This window comes from Bombina bombina, chromosome 3 (genome assembly GCF_027579735.1).
Source record: "Bombina bombina isolate aBomBom1 chromosome 3, aBomBom1.pri, whole genome shotgun sequence".
NCBI lineage: Eukaryota > Metazoa > Chordata > Amphibia > Anura > Bombinatoridae > Bombina > Bombina bombina.
The window spans coordinates 1072552313-1072569609 of NC_069501.1; the positions used below are offsets into that span (position 1 = coordinate 1072552313).

A 17297-nucleotide genomic window follows, 5' to 3' on the forward strand; every position below is an offset into this window, starting at 1 on the left:
CCTTGGTCAAAATAACAACTAAATATGTACAATAATGACTATAACAGAAGGAAATGTATTATGTAATAGGTATGAAGAGGAACATTAAGGATTATCAAAGTGCAATACCACAAATTATAAGATCCTTTTTGTTTAAATAGAAAATGATGTCTATACTTTTAGTATCTGGACTATGTCAAGCCTTGGCCCAGATATACAAACTGGAGCTAACCAATATCACATTGTGGCCCAGATTAATTTCAGTTGTAATTTAGAGGATACAGAAAATTAGACCAATTATTTCAGAAAACAGCATTCTCATTTAAAAACTATATATATGAATAGAAATATAAACGTTTAAGGTTTGCTTAGAGAATGTCGCCAAATATCACATTACATTAAAGGGAAATCCATTAATATGTAAAGTAATACAAATAATAATGTGTTAGTAACTGTGTGTGTCACACACACATACACAATATACAATCACCTCTGACCTCGCCCTAGTAGAAGACATACAAAGCCCTAAAATGGGATATCAATTTCACTTAAAGGGACATCCTACTCGAAAATTCTTAATGATTAAAAAGATAGATATTCCCTTTATTACGCATTACCATTTTTTGCATAGCCAACACTGTTATATTAAAGGGACATGATACTCATATGCTAAATCAGTTAAAACTGATGCAGTATAACTGTAAAATGCTGACGGGAAAATACCACCTGAGCATCTCTATGTAAAAAAGGAAGATATTTTACCTCACAATTTCCTCAGCTCAGCAGAGTAAGTTCTGTGTAAAAAGTTATACTACAGCTGCTGTGCAGGTAAAAAAAAATAAAAAATTAAGAAATGAACAGCAGTCAATCAGCATCAGCAGTGCTGAGGTCATGAACTCTTTTACTGTGATCTCATGAGATTTGACCTAACTCTCATGAGATTTCATAGTAAACTTCCTAAAACTGAAAAGGAAAATAACATGAGTGTGCACGAAGCTCACTCCCTTAGCTGTCCCGGGACAGATATACTGATTTGCTGCTTAAAGTCCTTTGCAATGTGGTTTGAATACTTAGGACATTTTGAGGTAAAATATCTTTCTTTTTTACATAGAGATGTTCAGGTGATATTTTCTAGTCAGCTTTTTACAGCAATGCTGCATCACTTTCAAGTGTTTCAACATTGGGTATCATGGCCCTTTAATATACTTTTTAGTTCTATAATTACCTGTATCTAAGCCTCTGCTCAGATGCTCTAAGACTGCTCCTTATCTCAGTGCCTTTTACAAACTTTTATTTTAGCCAATTAGTGCAGGTTCCTACATAACTCCACAGGGGTGAGCACAATGTTATCTATATGGCACACATGAACTAGCACTGTCTGATTGTAAAAAGCTAATAAAAAGCACTGAGATAAGAGGTGGAACAGGCAGAGGTTATAAAGCATATTAATATAACAATGTTGGTTATGCAAAGTTGGGGAATGGGTAGTAAATGCATTATCTATCTTTATAAACAATTGAAAAAAAAATCAAGTAGATGGTCCCTTTAATCAAAATAAAGAGCAAAAATTGTTTAGACGATATAACCGTATTAATCCAAGAAAATGTATAAAGCAGGGATCTCTTTAATTACAATATTAAGGTTACAACATGCAATGCATTTATATATATATATATATATATATACATATATATATATATATATATATATATATATATATATATATATATACTGCACACTCCATTCTCAATTTTATTTGGTCAATAACCAGGGTGCTAAGCAAATGTTGGAAACCATAAAAGCAGCAGGCATGTACTTGCTAGATTTTCTCCTTTATTCAAAATGTAAATATGTAAAAACAATATATACACAGTATTGTGCAAAAGTCTTAGGCCACCATTACATTTGTTGTTTTAGCAATGGTATAATGACCATATCTAATTATTTATCAGTCTCTTTATTAGAATACAACTAGAAAATAGAGGATTTTTTGTATGCAGTATTAAAAAAAAAAACAGAAAAAAGCAGCTTCTATGGGATAAAATGGCAAGTATTTAGTGTGACCTTCCCTTACACTTGAGCAATAGCAGGAAACTGGCTCTCATAAACCTAAATGGAATGGAACCCTAATTAATGTTATTGCTAACACCTGTATTTGTCCTACAATTTCATGTCAAAATAACTGCTGTGAAAAGGTTTATTAGACCAGATTTGTGCAAGACATGTTTGAGCATTACATACACATGTGGTATGAGTTTAATTCATTGAAAGCTTGCTAATAAGACCAGCTTTCAATTGCATCATTACATTCAAAATGCCAAAGATCACAGACTTTGACATAAAATCATACTTTCTTTTGCATTAGCAAAGGGAAATCAGCAAACAAACTGGATAATCAAGGTGTGGTATTTAAGCTGTTATAAAGAAATTTGAAGAATCAGGAGAGGTCAAGGACAAACAAAGAACTGGAAGGCAAAGAAATGTTTTAAAATCTGATGAGAAGTTTCTCAGAGTTTCTTCTTTGAAAGACCAGAAGAAGTCCAGCAAGAGCCTGGCTCAGCATCTGACATCTTCATCGGGATGCCAAGTTGACCCTTCTACAGTCCGAAGAAGTTTGATCAGGAATGGTTGTTGTGGAAGGGTAGCAGCCAATAAACTACTTTTTCAAAAGGGGATCAGGGTGAAAAGGCTAAGATAAGCTAAAGCTCAAAAAGATTGAAATGAAGATCAATGGAAAAGAATGTTATGGAGTGACAAATCCAAGTTTGAAATTTTTGGGTCCAAATGTTGACAATATGTGAGAGGAAGAATTGGAGAGAGATGAAAGAATGAATGCTTACAACCTTCAGTGAAACATGGTAGAGGGTCTGTACTGGTTTGGGGCTGCATTTCTGCCAGTTGTGTTAGCGATATTGTCTGAATTGATAGGATCATGAATGCTGAAAAGTACAGACAGCTTTCATTTATCATGCCATTCCTTCTGGAAAGCACCTGATTGGAAATGTTTTTATTTTTCAGCATATTAATAATCCCAAGCACATTGCTAATGCAGTGAAATCATCTTTGGAGAGAAAACAGCTGATAAAACAATGACAGTCATGGACTGGCCTCCACAGAGTCTAGACCTGAATATTATAGCGGCAGTTTGGGATCACCTGGACAGAGGAAGAAATTAAAAACAACCTAAATCTTAAGAAGAACTCTGGGTGCTGAAAAAGCCTGGTATAATATACCAGAAGATTACTTCTGAAAACCTCAGGACAGTCTCCTCAAAAGAGTTCAAGTTGTGCTTAGTGCCAAGGGAGGTCACACTAAATACTGACTTTTGCCTGAAGAAGCCATTTTGTTCTGAAAATTGTGTTTTTATATATTTTGTGTACATATTTCCTATATTTTCTGTTTGTATCTTCATAAAGTTTATTTATATATATTTATTTCTTACAGCAACAATGCCCTCATGTGCAAAACCATTGGGATCTAACAAAAAAACATAGAAAGCACAGGATTATTTATAATTGTATTGATTTAAAAAATCCTGTGAGTACTTTCTATGATATATATATATATATATATATATATATACATATATATATATATATATATATATATATATATAGGGCTCAAATTTCCACTAGCCATTGGCAAGTGTAAATTTAATGGTGGCAAGTGAAATTTAGCTAGTGAATGTTGAGTCTGAAGTCTGGTGGCATGTTGTATGTAGCAAAGTTGGCACACTGTATTTGCAGAATGTACATTCCTATTGCAGCACTGAAAAACACACATTTTAGGCCAGTGCTTTCCAAAGTGTGTGTCGTGACACACTAGTGTGTCGGCGGCAGTTTGTAGGTGTGTCCCTGCTTCAGCACAATTTTTTTTTAATTTAAATTTATGGGGGGGTTTCCGACTTTCCGCATATCACATGATTGATACCTAGTGGGTCACAGATCATCTTAACCAATTGGCACAGCTAGGCGGAACTGAAACTATTCCTATTGGCGGCTTATGCGAGTGTCTTTATCTAATATTCCACCAAATATTCAGAAACTGTGTTCATCCCATCAACCTCATACATTCCATTAAAATAGAAAGTAGCTATTGGTGTTATTAAACTTTTTTTTCATTCTTGCACATACATACTGTTATTTGTAAATACATTTTGTTATTATATACTTTATGTATGTGTCCGTATCTCTTAAAACAAGTTTGTTTAACCTCATGTTTGCTAGTACAACTGAAATACTGTGTCGCAAAATGATGTAGGTCTAAAAAGTGTGTCACCAACATTAAAAGTTTGGAAAGCTCTGTTTTAGGCTATATGCTAAAACTATTATCTATTATATATATATTATATATAAGTGCAAGGATATGTTATATCTCTAGGGCTGTAGGGACTCCATTAGTGCTAAAATTGTTACTCATGAGAGGGTAAACTGAGCAGAGAGAGAGAGAGATTGAAGAGAAAAATTGAAAGTGGAGAAGAAGGTAGAGTTAAGAGAGAATGGAGAGAGAAAAAAGAGTGAAGAGATATGAGAAATGAAAAGAGAGTGTTAAAAGAAGATATGACCTGAGAGAGAAGGGAGAGGGTAAAAAGAGAGATTGAAGAGAGAAGGGAGTTGAGAAAGAAAGTTAAGAGAGAGAAGGGAGAGATGATAATTATTGCAAACAAAAAAAATCTCCAGGTCTGTTATGACCTTCCATGACTGTCAGCACTATGTTCAACAACTTCCTTTTTCTATCCAGCTGTTGTACAATATTACACAATGGCTTAATATATTCAAAGAGGGGTAAAGTAGTTGGTGTGGGTGAGATTAGAAGTGGCGAGTAACATTTTGTCCTGGCTAGTAGCTTAGGAATTGAAATTTTTATATCTCTCTCTCATAAAAAAGAATCAGTTTTAAGGAACAAAATGTGTGTCAATCACATCATTTGGGTCTTAGTAATTTCAGAGCAAGTGAGATGTTCAGCGAGCAATGAAAACTCTGGAGTATCTTTGTAAATTTGTTTTGCTGTTTTCAGTCAGAACTGTGCTGACGTGAATAAAATGTAACATGAAATGTGTTTTTTTAGATCCTGAGAGAATTTCTGCCGTGTTGTTGTTTCAGGAGGATGAAAAAAAAAAGTATAAGGGGAATAATTTAGCCTTGTTCAGGCCTTATAAACAATGCATTGCATGAATAGATATTAACTGTATAAAACATCTATGTCCTTATCAAGGAAGTGTAAGCTTCAATATTGTTTTTCACATGCATTTATAAAGTGGAGGAATAAAACATTACGAAAGCTTATTTTTATAAAAGCATTAGAGACCTTTCATCTTATTACTCCAATCTATAAAACAGTAATTTTGATTCACCTCTCTCCAGTTTTCCAATAGGGGATTTTTTCCCTATTCCCTTATTAATTTGCAAGCGGACAAGATTCACAAGTTGTAAACCTTTCCGCACTTGATCACAAATTGTGGGGCTGATATGCTCCCCATATTTATCATTGCAGGATGAATCACTCATGCAGTGCTGCCCCACCAAACCTCATGCAACCAATTGTGTCACGCAGTGACATGCGATGAGGTCAGTGGCTGGTGAGGCACTGGCTAGTATCAGAGCCAAACACACACATGAACCCGATAGAGGTTCAATTGTTGGATACTTAAAAGTTTGCAGAAATACTCAGGCATACACAAACAAAACATTCAAAGTCAAACACACATACTCACAGACACACAGAAACACTACAGAGACACATACAAACATTCAAAGACACACAAACACTCACAGACACTCACATAGAAAGACTCATATACCACACTTACTCACATAGACACAAAGAAACCCAGACTAATAAACAGAAACAAAAAATAGATATACTGTATATATAAATGAAAAATAAAATGCACTCATTGGATTGCTGGCAAAAAAAATAATAATAATTTTGTTATTGGTTATTATTATTTTTTTCTACAAATCAAGGAATTGCCTATCATGCATCTGTACTATGCTTTATAGTTTATCTACACTGCTTTTATAGTCTGTTGGGAGTACTGGATCCATTTGGAATATTTTATCACATGCTTATAATGCTGTTGCTAAGCTTCTTTAAAACATATTTTTGCCATTAAGTAACACTTCAGCAATATTTGTCAGTGCCTTTAGGCAACACACTGCTCCTTATTGTTCACAATAAACAGCTGCCTATGGATTCTGGGGAGAAGAAAAATCTAGTTATTTTAGTTATTTTATTATTTATTTTTAAACGTCAAGGAAAAGTCTGATTCTGGCTAAGCGATATGATGTCTCATAAGTTACTTGGATTTCAGTTAGACAAATAGATTTTTCAAGAGTAGAATTTATTTCTTGTAAAAAATCGCTTTGTGAGTAATATAATCACTTTATTAGAATAAACTGGGAGCCTTCTTTCTCTGGCAAAAATCCTTGTTGTATTAAATGGATGCTCCTCTCTTGAATAAAACTACTTTGTGTTTTCATACTTTTGAGTCATGTCCCTGATCACCATCACAGCGGTGGCAGTCGTCCTTATCAACCCCAGTGAACTATAAATCTTCAGAAATCAGTTGTGCACAACCCTGCATGCAGTGCAAAACGGAGAGAGGCACTGAAATAATTACCGCTCCTGCTGCTGATGCTGAAGACATTATGCTCAAAACAAAAATTGCTGTGCACAATTTTTAATTGGAAAGGCAGTTGCAGCAGTATATTTCTGCCACCCAGATTTCCCTCTTCTATTAGTTACCGTACACTAACACTGGAAGGAGGTTGAACAGGTCCCATGTATTTGCCGCTAGGTTCAGAAAATTTGGTACTTTTTAATTTATTTTTTATTTTATTTTAACATTATTTTCTTTTCATGAGAGGTGAGGCTCTGCCTCCCCTGACTACATGTCCCTGAGGGTAGGGCTAATAAATATTAAGACGATCACTTTGTCATAAATCTTGCCCATAGTATACATATCTAAGCTCTGGACAAATTGGACTTGTATTAGACTGATTGATTTGGGGGGAGCCTTGAGCTATATATGTTGCAGATTAGAACAAATACAGCTAACACGTCTATACAAAGAAATGCTGTTATGTTAAAAATATGCTAATTGAATAATAGAATGTGACAATGTCATGTCACACATCACTTGAGAAATGCATAGGTATGCTTTTCTTATCTGCTGTATTAATGTTTTTATTTACTAAAACTATAGTTTATATAAGAAATTTGACTGAGAAATATGTCAGAGCATAAATATAATTATGTTGTGCAACTGCAGTGTCTGCTACAGTCACAGTAGAGAATATTAGCTGGGTTTCAGAATTCTTTGTGTAAAGATGCAATAGACCAGATACTGGATTTAAATTTTTTGTTTGCCTCTTCTACAGAAATAGTACACGTAAGATAACAGTTTTGTTTCAATAAAGATGGAGAATGGCTCTTCAATAAAGGAGGAAGTCAAGTTTATAAGGTGTAAAATTGGAGTAAGTATATTAAAAGTTTGGCCAAGTTAATAGAAAAGCAAAAGGGAAATATGTTAAATGGACAGTTTACTGTAAAACTGGTTTCCCCTTAATTTGTTTCCAATTACTTGTTCTAAAAAGCTGTAGAGTATGAAATATGTGGGAAATGATCATTCAGGTTTACTGTTGTACGTGAAATAGGAGGGAGAACAAATATCCATATCTTATCTTTCTCTGTCTACACAAAGGCATCATTATCTTATCTTTGTATACATAAAAGGCTAATACTTTATTTTAGTACCCATCTCTCTCACCTTCCACTAGGAGTGTGATTCCTTCTGCTGTTACTTTTTTACATAGCTTTTGTATTACCTATACTGCAGTACTGACATTTTCAGTATGTCAAATGTCAAAATAAAGGCAAATTAACTATCTGTAAACAATTTATTACACTCTAGAAAATAAAATGGATCATTGGAAACACATTAAAGGGGAGAGGAATATTAAAGTACAATGTCCCCTTAACCAGTGGAGGCTCCTCCATAGGCGTACAGGCAGAGACAAAAGAAGAAGAATTTTTTTTTTTGGCTGAATAAATACAATTTTTCCAATAGCCCACCTACTGGAAACATTATATTTATTTACTCAGCCAAAAAAGGTCCAAGCCAGACTGTGTTTAAAAAATAAATTAAAAAAAAAAGTTTTATTTTAAACCCCACGTGCGGTAGAGTCTAGATGCCTGGCACACCCCTCTGCACTTATTCATAAGTGCCTGCAGGCGCCGCACCAACCCAGCCCCTATACTTCTCTAATCACACAGTTTGTGCTGTGTGAGTGAGCCGCCAATGTCACCACTCAGGTCATGTGCCGACGGTTGACGAGGCTCAGCCGAGGCAGAGGTTGAACTACAGGCTGTGAAGGCACTGTGTATTTGCACAGGAGCCTGTAGAGGGGGAGGGACGTCAGACAGTTAGCTTAATCCTCCTACAGCAAACAGCTGCATTGCAGCGCGGGAAGGACTCGCTGAGCTGTGACAGGCAGACAGGAGCCACCTAAGATGACAGGTATGATTTTTAGACGACTGGATCAAACATCAAACTGCACATATATATTTCTGTTTTATAACCACACCTTAGAGAAAACCAACTTTATATTTTGTTAATTACTCAGTTCAGGGTAGTGTCAGATGAATAACACTGGTCCACCATTAGCATTTGTGGGGCCCCTCAGCCTAGTTCCCTGTATTCCCTGCCCCATGCATAGCCCACCTGTGTCCCAACAGTGTGTTCTATAGGTACTGCATTTAACACCCAGGATGGTCAATGACTCTTCTGGGGTTAATATGATTAGGACACTGGACAGTAGGTGACACTGCAATATTTTATTACTGCATGGTAAGTGACAGTGCTGCATATTATTACATTTTATTTTATCCCTGACCCTGACTCCTATATTTAACTGCTGCAGATAGCAAGGAAACCGGCATGTTATTACATTTTACTTTTTAGTCGTAAATGTAAATTTAATTTTCACAATTACTCATATACGTTTTGCTATGTATTCTTTAAAAACAGTCTATTACAAACCATTGATGTCAGATAAAAAAATACATATTTTCCTTTCACCAGCTCATAACCCAGTGTTGTTCAAAACTCAGAATGCTGCCCAGCTACTCTCCGTAACGCTGACCAATGCCAAACTTATCACATGAGTTTAATGAGCCCACAGTGTGAAGGGAATTGCTCTTTATTCAAATTTCATAGATAAATTATTAATTAACAACTTTTCCTTTCCAGAATTAATCTGGGAGGCAAGAAAGAACTAGAAACGTCATATTGGGACATAGTTAGAAGAGTCAGTTAACAAACAAAATGCATGGAGCTGAATTTAAGTATTTAATAGAATTTTATTCTTTGAATTGAAGCTCAACACAGTGTATTTTACTCTGATCATCAATTATAGCATATTGTTACTGGGCTACTTAAAGGGAAATGATACCACAATTTTTTCTTCTATGATTCAGATAAATGTTTAAACAACTTTCCATTTTACTTCTACTATCGATTTTACTTCATTCTCTTGGTATCCATTATTGAAGGAGCAGCAATACACTACTGGGAGCTAGCTGAACATATCTGTAAGCCAATAGCAAGAGGCATATATGTGCAGTCACCAATCAGCAGCTAGTTCCCAACTCATGAGCCTACCTAGATATGCATTAAATTGTTTCAAATTGTTTGTTCTGTTTGAACAATGAAAGAAACATTTTGGGCTTTCATGTCCCTTTTAGGGTCCACTTGAGAAGACTTATAATTAAGATATAAAGCGATATACATAAGGTAAAGAGTGAGCTGCTGGTGCAATGCTGAATTCGGAGAGCGTATTGTTCTCCGCATTCAGCAAGGTCTTGCGGACCTGATCCGCACTGTCGGATGTATGGGGAGCCAGTGTAGAGACTGGCAGAGCAGAGCAGCTGATGTAGATCGTCGACTTAGGTGGATGAGTCTAGCAGAAGCATTCATAATAAATTGGAGTGAGGAGAGGTGGTGTTTTGGAAGGCCATTTAGAAGTAGATTGCAATAATCAATGCTTGACAAAATGAGGGAATGAATTAGTATTCTTGTAGTTTTTTTTTTTTTTTTTTTTCCAAAGTATTTTTATTAAGAATCAATGATACATAAAGATTGACAATATGAACAAGAAAGAAAAATAAACAGGAATGTTATAATGCCAGTCAAAGGTTCAATTTTACATTGCAAATTTCCAAATAATTATCCTGCATCAAAGATTCTTGTTTTAACATTTTTAACAAAATAAACTAATAAAAATAAAATAAGACTAAAGATACCTCTATACTTGTCACTTCGTATAGTAACGTCTACCTGTGTCAATTTCTAGAAATCATGGTTGTGTCTAATTAAGAACAGTTGATTTAATTGGCTTAATGGCTTGCAGCTATATCGAGTGGATCATGTATGGGCTCTATAGACTTGATATAGTTCTCCCATGTTATCCGCACTTCTATGAATTGTTCTCTTTTATCCTTTACCATGAAGCCATATTCTTCTAGTTCTATTAGATCTGTAACCTTATTACGCCACATAGCTAGTGTGGGGATCCCTGGTGATCTCCAGTTTTGAGCTATCAGGACTTTCAGGCTGTTTATCATGATTTTTAACAGATGCTTGAAATGAGATTGAGATAGTTTAAATGATTTATTTAGTAACCAGATAAGGGGGTCTAGAGGGATGGTTATTTGAAAGATATGTTCTATTTCCGAGATTATTATCCTCCATAGAGAATTTATCTGAGAGCACCACCACCACATGTGACCCATGCCACTGCCCACATGTCCGCATCTCCAACAGCGGTTGTTGGTATGTGAGAAAAGTCTATGAAGTCTTTTGGGTGTTAGGTACCATCCATGTAATATTTTATAATTGAGTTCTTTAATTGCTGCCGACATGGAGGTCGATTTAGTATTGTAAAAGATATTTGTCGCTGTCTGAGGTGTAATGGTGATCCCTAGTTCCCTCTCCCACATCTCCATAGAGCGGGGTAAGTTACCAGGGGGTGCCTGGGAGATGATATTATTGATGTATGAAAGACTATGTTTGATTGGTGGGGTCGACATGAGAAGTTTCTCAATGTTAGTTAGAGGTCGTAACATATTTAAATGTTGTTGATGTGTGGTGATATAGTGGTGAACCTTTCTATATGTGTACCAATTATTGGCCCAATCGTGACCCGTTTCAATAAGTTCCTTTTGGGATTTTAATCGGTCATTGGTGCTTAAAGTCAGGAGTTGAATGTCCGAGTCAGTATATTGGGTTCTCATTCCTACTGTAAAGGTAAGCAGTGAAAATTCTGTGTTATGTAGAAGTGATGTCAGGGGGCTTGGGCAGGATGAGATGTATGGGTTTGTCTTGTTGGATGAGTCCCAAGTTCTTAGAGTTTCTAGGGTAATGGGGTTATCGATTCGTCTATGAAGTATCTGAAAACCTGGGTTCCAGCATATGGTGGGAAGGTGTAGGTTTGGGCTGAGTGCCTCTTCCAACGAGACCCATCTTTTATGTTCCCTATGGATTCTCCAATCAAGTATCCTTTGGAAGAATATAGATCTACGATATGAATCGATGTTCGGGACACCCAAACCTCCTTGTGAGGTAGAGCAGGACATTGTGAGTTTGTTAATCCTAGGAGGGCGTCTATTCCAAATGAACGAACTGAATAGCCGTTGCATTTGTGGGATGTATGTATTAGGGAGTTGGATCGGGAGGGTCTGCATAATGTAAAGCAGCCTGGGGAAGATATTCATTTTGATTGTGTTTATCCTTCCCAGCCAAGACAGATGTTTCCTGGTCCAGGATGAAAGATCTCGTATTAAATCATTTCTTATATTCAAGTAATTCAGCCTATACAATAGGTCAGAGTTACTAGAAAGATGGATCCCTAAATATTTTATTGATTCTTTACTCCATTTAAATGGGCAATTTTTAGTGATTAGGTCTTCAGTTGAGGAGTCAATAGCTACCCCTAGCATCTCAGATTTATTTTGGTTAATTTTATAGTTCGCTAAGTTGTGAAATGTCTCTAGTTCCTTAAGGATATGGGGAATGGATTCCACTGGAGATGTCACAGTGAAAAGGACATCATCTGCAAAAAGTGATAATTTGTACTCCTCCCCTCCTACCTTCAGGCCCTGGATATTATTATTGGACCTGATTTTAATGGCTAATGTCTCAATGAGGCACGTGAAAAGCAGGGGGGACAAGGGGCAACCCTGCCTAGTACCATTGGATATCTGAAATGAGGGAGAGAGGATTCCGTTAAGTGTTATTCTGGCGTTAGGTTTGTTATATAACGCAAAAATCATTTGCAATATTTTATTGCCAAATCCAAAGGCCTGTAAGGTTGCATGTAGAAAAGGCCATCCGACTCTGTCGAAGGCCTTTTCTGCGTCAGTGGAAATCCATAGTGTTGGAATACGGTTCGTCTTAGCGTGCCACAGCAAGTGTAGGTTACGTACTGTATTGTCTCTAGCTTCTCGATATGGTACAAAGCCAACTTGGTCACGATGTATAATTGTGGGTAGAATGAGATTGAGTCTATTAGCAATGATTTTGGCAAAAATCTTGATGTCTGAATTCAGTAAGGAAATTGGTCTGTAATTTGATATAGATAGGGGGGATTTGTTGGGCTTTGGAATTAACGAAATGTTGGCTTGTAGGGCTATGGGAGGGAAGGGCTTGTCAGTATCTATGCTTTGGAAGTATGCTAGTAGGTGTGGGGTTAGTGTCTCTCAGAAGGTTGTGTAATAAGTGTTACTAAGGCCATCAGGGCCTGGGGATTTTCCTGTTTTGAGTGTTTTTATGGCTAATTTGATCTCCTCAACCGATATTGGGGCTTCTAGACTAGTTCTCTGTTCGACACTAATTTGAGGCAACTGAAGTTGTGACAAATAACCTTGGATGGTCTCTAGAGTTGGAGGGTGTGCAGTGGTCGATAGGTTATATAATGAATTGAAATATGTCCTAAAACTGTCAGCTATATCTTTTGACGAATGCCAGTTTTTCCCCTTCTCATCTTTAATTTGGAGGATATATCTGCTAAGAGTTTTTTTCTTAAGCTGTCTAGCTAAAAACCGGCCCTGCTTGTTGGCACCTTCAAAGTAGGTCCTCTTAAGGAAGAGAGCATTGCGTTTAGCTTCCCTCCCTAGGTAGCAGTTAAGTTGCTGTCGTTTATGCTCGAGGCTATCTAAGAGAGATCGGTCTTTCGGGTATGCTTTATGTATTTCTTGGAGTTTATTTAAGTCAGCAAGTAGGGACTTAAGGTATTGTTGCTGTTGCTTTGAATTAGCTATTTTTAGGGCAATTAGCTCACCTCTTATAACGCACTTGTGGGCATTCCATATATGTTGCTGGCACATGTCTGGTGTATTGTTGATTTCAAAATAATTCTCTATGGCCTTAATGATGCGTATCTTTATTAATGGATCCCTCAGAAGGGATTCGTCCATTCTCCAGGAACGTGGCTGTGTTGTGTCTATTGGTAGATCAAATGTGCAGCTGATCATTGCATGGTCAGACCAAGTTATAGGGTGTATTTTGGAGTGACGTGCATGGGCCAGGTTATTAACGTCTGTAAGTATATAGTCTATCCTTGAATAGTTTTGGTGTGGATGTGAGTAGAAGGTGAAGTCCCTTTCACATGGGTGGTGGAGCCTCCAGATATCATGAATGGCAAGTGTGGTCAGCTTAGACCTAATTAGTTTCAGGGTTCTGGCTGGGGTAGCTGATTTGCCAGCTGAGCAATCTATTGTGGGATCTAATGCTACGTTAAAGTCTCCTCCCACCACCAACCTTCCTTTTGAGAACTCTAGGAGTTTGTTACATAGTTGGTGGAAGAAATTGGAGGCGTCTAGACTGGGGGCGTAAATATTGGCTAGGGTTAAGGGTTTGCGGTTTAGTAGTCCTGAAATGAATAGGTATCTGCCCTGTTTGTCTTTATCTATCGAGGTTACCTGAAAGGGAAAATTCTTGCTTATAACTATGCAAACACCGTTATGTTTGGAATTATTGGAGGAGAAATATGGTGTACCGAATTTTTTAAAAGAAGCACGTGGCTCTTTTCCTTTTTTAAAATGGGTCTCCTGTAACATCACAATATCACATTTAAGTCTTTTATAATCTTTAAAGGCAATGGATCTCTTTTGGGGAATATTGAGCCCTTTCACATTATGGGAGATTAGTTTAAAATGACACTTATCTATCAACATTAAAATATTTTAGCTTGTAAGACATTACAAATAGTAGACACATTTCAAGGTTGCATAGCAGAGCATAATTGAACATTTGCTTATAGACAGCATGAGGTATCTTAATAAAAATCTGTGTAAACATAGTTAAGAAAAATAAACAAAAACAACACACTAAACCAACATAGAGTGTATTCGTGTGTTTGTACACCTTATTTGGGGAAGGATTGGTGTTGCCTGAAGCTCATAGTCGATAGCTAAATAGTATTTGGAGTTTCAGGTGGGGACCTGTAAAGAGGGTATAGGTATGAGAAGATAGAGAAGAGGTAGGTGGGTATAAAAGAGGTCTGAGGAAGATGTAAGGGGGGAAAGGTTATCAGTGAGAGTAAGTGAGGGTCATACAGATCATAAACACATTGTCATTAATACTCTACTAACATTAAAGTCCAGTTCAAACTTAGATAATATATTAGGAGCTGAACTCCAATCCGGCAAAGGTACTTAGGATTAGTTCTAGTGGCAACAAAAAAGTCTATTGGTAATAGAACAATGTGCCAGAAGCCACGTATAACTGGGCCACAGCAGTGATAGTCTCGTGTGTGAATTTACAATTATTTTAGTAAAATGTTAATCTTACCACACCTCTTACGTCCGGGGACAGTCCTGTATCTGCTACGGTGGGGAAAAAAAAAACATTTTCACCTGGCATTGATTACCAGATAGTATAAAGGCTAGGGGTCCTGAGATCTTGAGGGTCCTGAAGCTGTATTGTCAGTCTTTCTTCTCTTAGATTGAACTTTGCTCCAGTATTCTTGTAGTTTTTTGAGTAAGGAAGGGACGAATTCTGGAAATGTTGTGTAGGTGTGAATGGCAAGATTTGGTAAGCGCTTGTATATGTGGCTTGAATGTGAGTTCTAAGTCAAGTGTGATCCCAAGACAGGGGACCTGGGGTGAGGTGTTGAGAAAAGAGTCTCCAACCATCAGAGAAATGTCAGGTATTGGATGTCTCAAAGAGGGGGGAATAAGAAGCAGCTCAGTTTTGGACAGATTGAGATGGAGGTAGTGGGAAGACATCCAGGAGGAAATTGCAGAGAGGCATTAGGAAATCTGGTTGAGTAAAGAGGGAAAGATATCAGGAGAGGAAAGATAGATTTGGGTGTCATCAACAAATAAGTGGTACTGGAATCCAAAGGAGGCTATAAGTTTTCCAAGGGAGGATGTATAGAGAGAGAAAAGCAAGGGACCCAAGACAGAGCTTGCGGTACTCCAACTGAGAGAGGCATAGGATCAAAAAATATGTTGTTAAAGGAAACTGAAAACGAGCGGTTTGAGAGATATGAGGCAAACCAGGAGAGGGCTGTGTCTCGGATGCCAAATTAATGTAGTATTTTTAGGAGAAGAGGATGGTCAACTGTGTCAAAAGCAGCAACCTTTTGCTTTGGCTGATATCAGGTAATTTGTTACTTTAGTAAGAGCGGTTTCTGTTGAGTGTTTAGGGTGGAAACCAGATTGTAGTGGATCAAGTAAGAACTTAGTTGTGAGAAATTGAGTTAGCCGATTATAGACCACTATAATCTATAATACTGAAGAAAGTATTGTATATAAAGACTGGAGCAGCCAAGATTGGTATTTGGAAGAACTGGTGAATCCTTGTAATTGGCTAATTTAAGATTTAATGCTTGTGAGGTGACGAGCTGTCATGGAAGAGAATGGATTACAGAATATCTAAATAAAACTACACATATCTTATTATAGAATAAATACCACAGTTTTACAAGTGGGCATAAGGGCCATCAGTATCCCTGCATCAACAAATATACATAACTGAATACAGCAGGATAATTAATTTGATTAAATTATTATTATAGTTCATGTATCGATATGATATGTAGCTTCTCAGAAGTTTGATTTAACAATCCCATTATTGACTTTAAAAAATAGATTTTTGGAGGGAAACTAGAGACCTAAAAATTTCACAGTACTAATGGATACTAATGGATACAAAAATACATATAATGTACATATTATATACATATATTATTTAATGTGCAGTGGAGATCATTTGCACTCAGAACTTGTTTGTGACCACATTTGATCTGCTTCTAGCATAAATAAAGACAATAGTCACTTTTGTAGACACAAACTGAAGAAGATAAAAGCTACATAAAAAATGCAAAACCCAGACTTCCATTAGAGAATTCCAATCTCCTAGATTCACAAGAGAGTTTCACCTTTTTACCCAACTCTAATTAAACAGAGGCGGTGCACATCAAGGCAGAAGCCGCATCTAGAGGGGAATATTTTGTGATCAACAGGTCAGAGTCACTAATGGCATTGGTGCAACATCTGCCCCCCCTTGACAGGAGAATAGGTTGCTGGAACAGGGCAGCGGATGTGCCTACTGCAGCATCTAGTCTGGAATATCCTGAGGTCAAAAGGACTGCACCACCCGTGGCCTTGGTGCAGCAAATCTAAAGAGCTTGGAAACACCCATTATAAGCAGAACTATGAACTCTGCATTTAGTATCTCAAGGTTAAAAATACTCCAGCAAGGATAATAATCTTACAATCAACAGGTTATTGAATGGGTTGGTGCGTCTAATCCAGTTCTGATGCAGTTTTTTTACACATATAAATAAATTAACATGCAAAGCAGCGCCTGTAACAATAACGCTTAAACTCCCAATAAACAGCCATATATTAACTTATCAATATTGACAGCTGACTCAGTAATAAATTGCCATTATCTGTTTAACATGTTTAGTATTAAACAAATCTTATGCCAAGAACTTACCCTGAAGAATATGAGAAAGTGTTCAGCTTGATGAACCATAAAACTATTTTACCAACTAAACTAATGGAGTCAAGAATCTTATATGGCTCATTTCCCTATACCCACACCTTTCTCATCCAAAAGCATCTATGTCCATGTGCAGATCCAAATCTTATCTTACAAGGTTCTGCAAATCTGCATTGGTGTTTTAGCTGAGTCTGCAGCGGAAGTATTGCTGATATAGAATTTGTAGGCTGATAGCAGAGGCAGTAATGAGGTATTGTATAATATATTTGCTTTAAGTGCCAACAGGTCCTTCTTAAAGGGATAT

The 17297-nt window shown here is 36.8% G+C and overlaps 1 protein-coding gene across 1 annotated transcript in view; it reads left to right on the plus strand.

Annotated features, from left to right (window-relative positions):
• Window positions 1–17297, plus strand: part of ASIC1 (acid sensing ion channel subunit 1) — a 537317-nt gene that overhangs the window by 417968 nt on the left and 102052 nt on the right. The window lies entirely within an intron of this gene.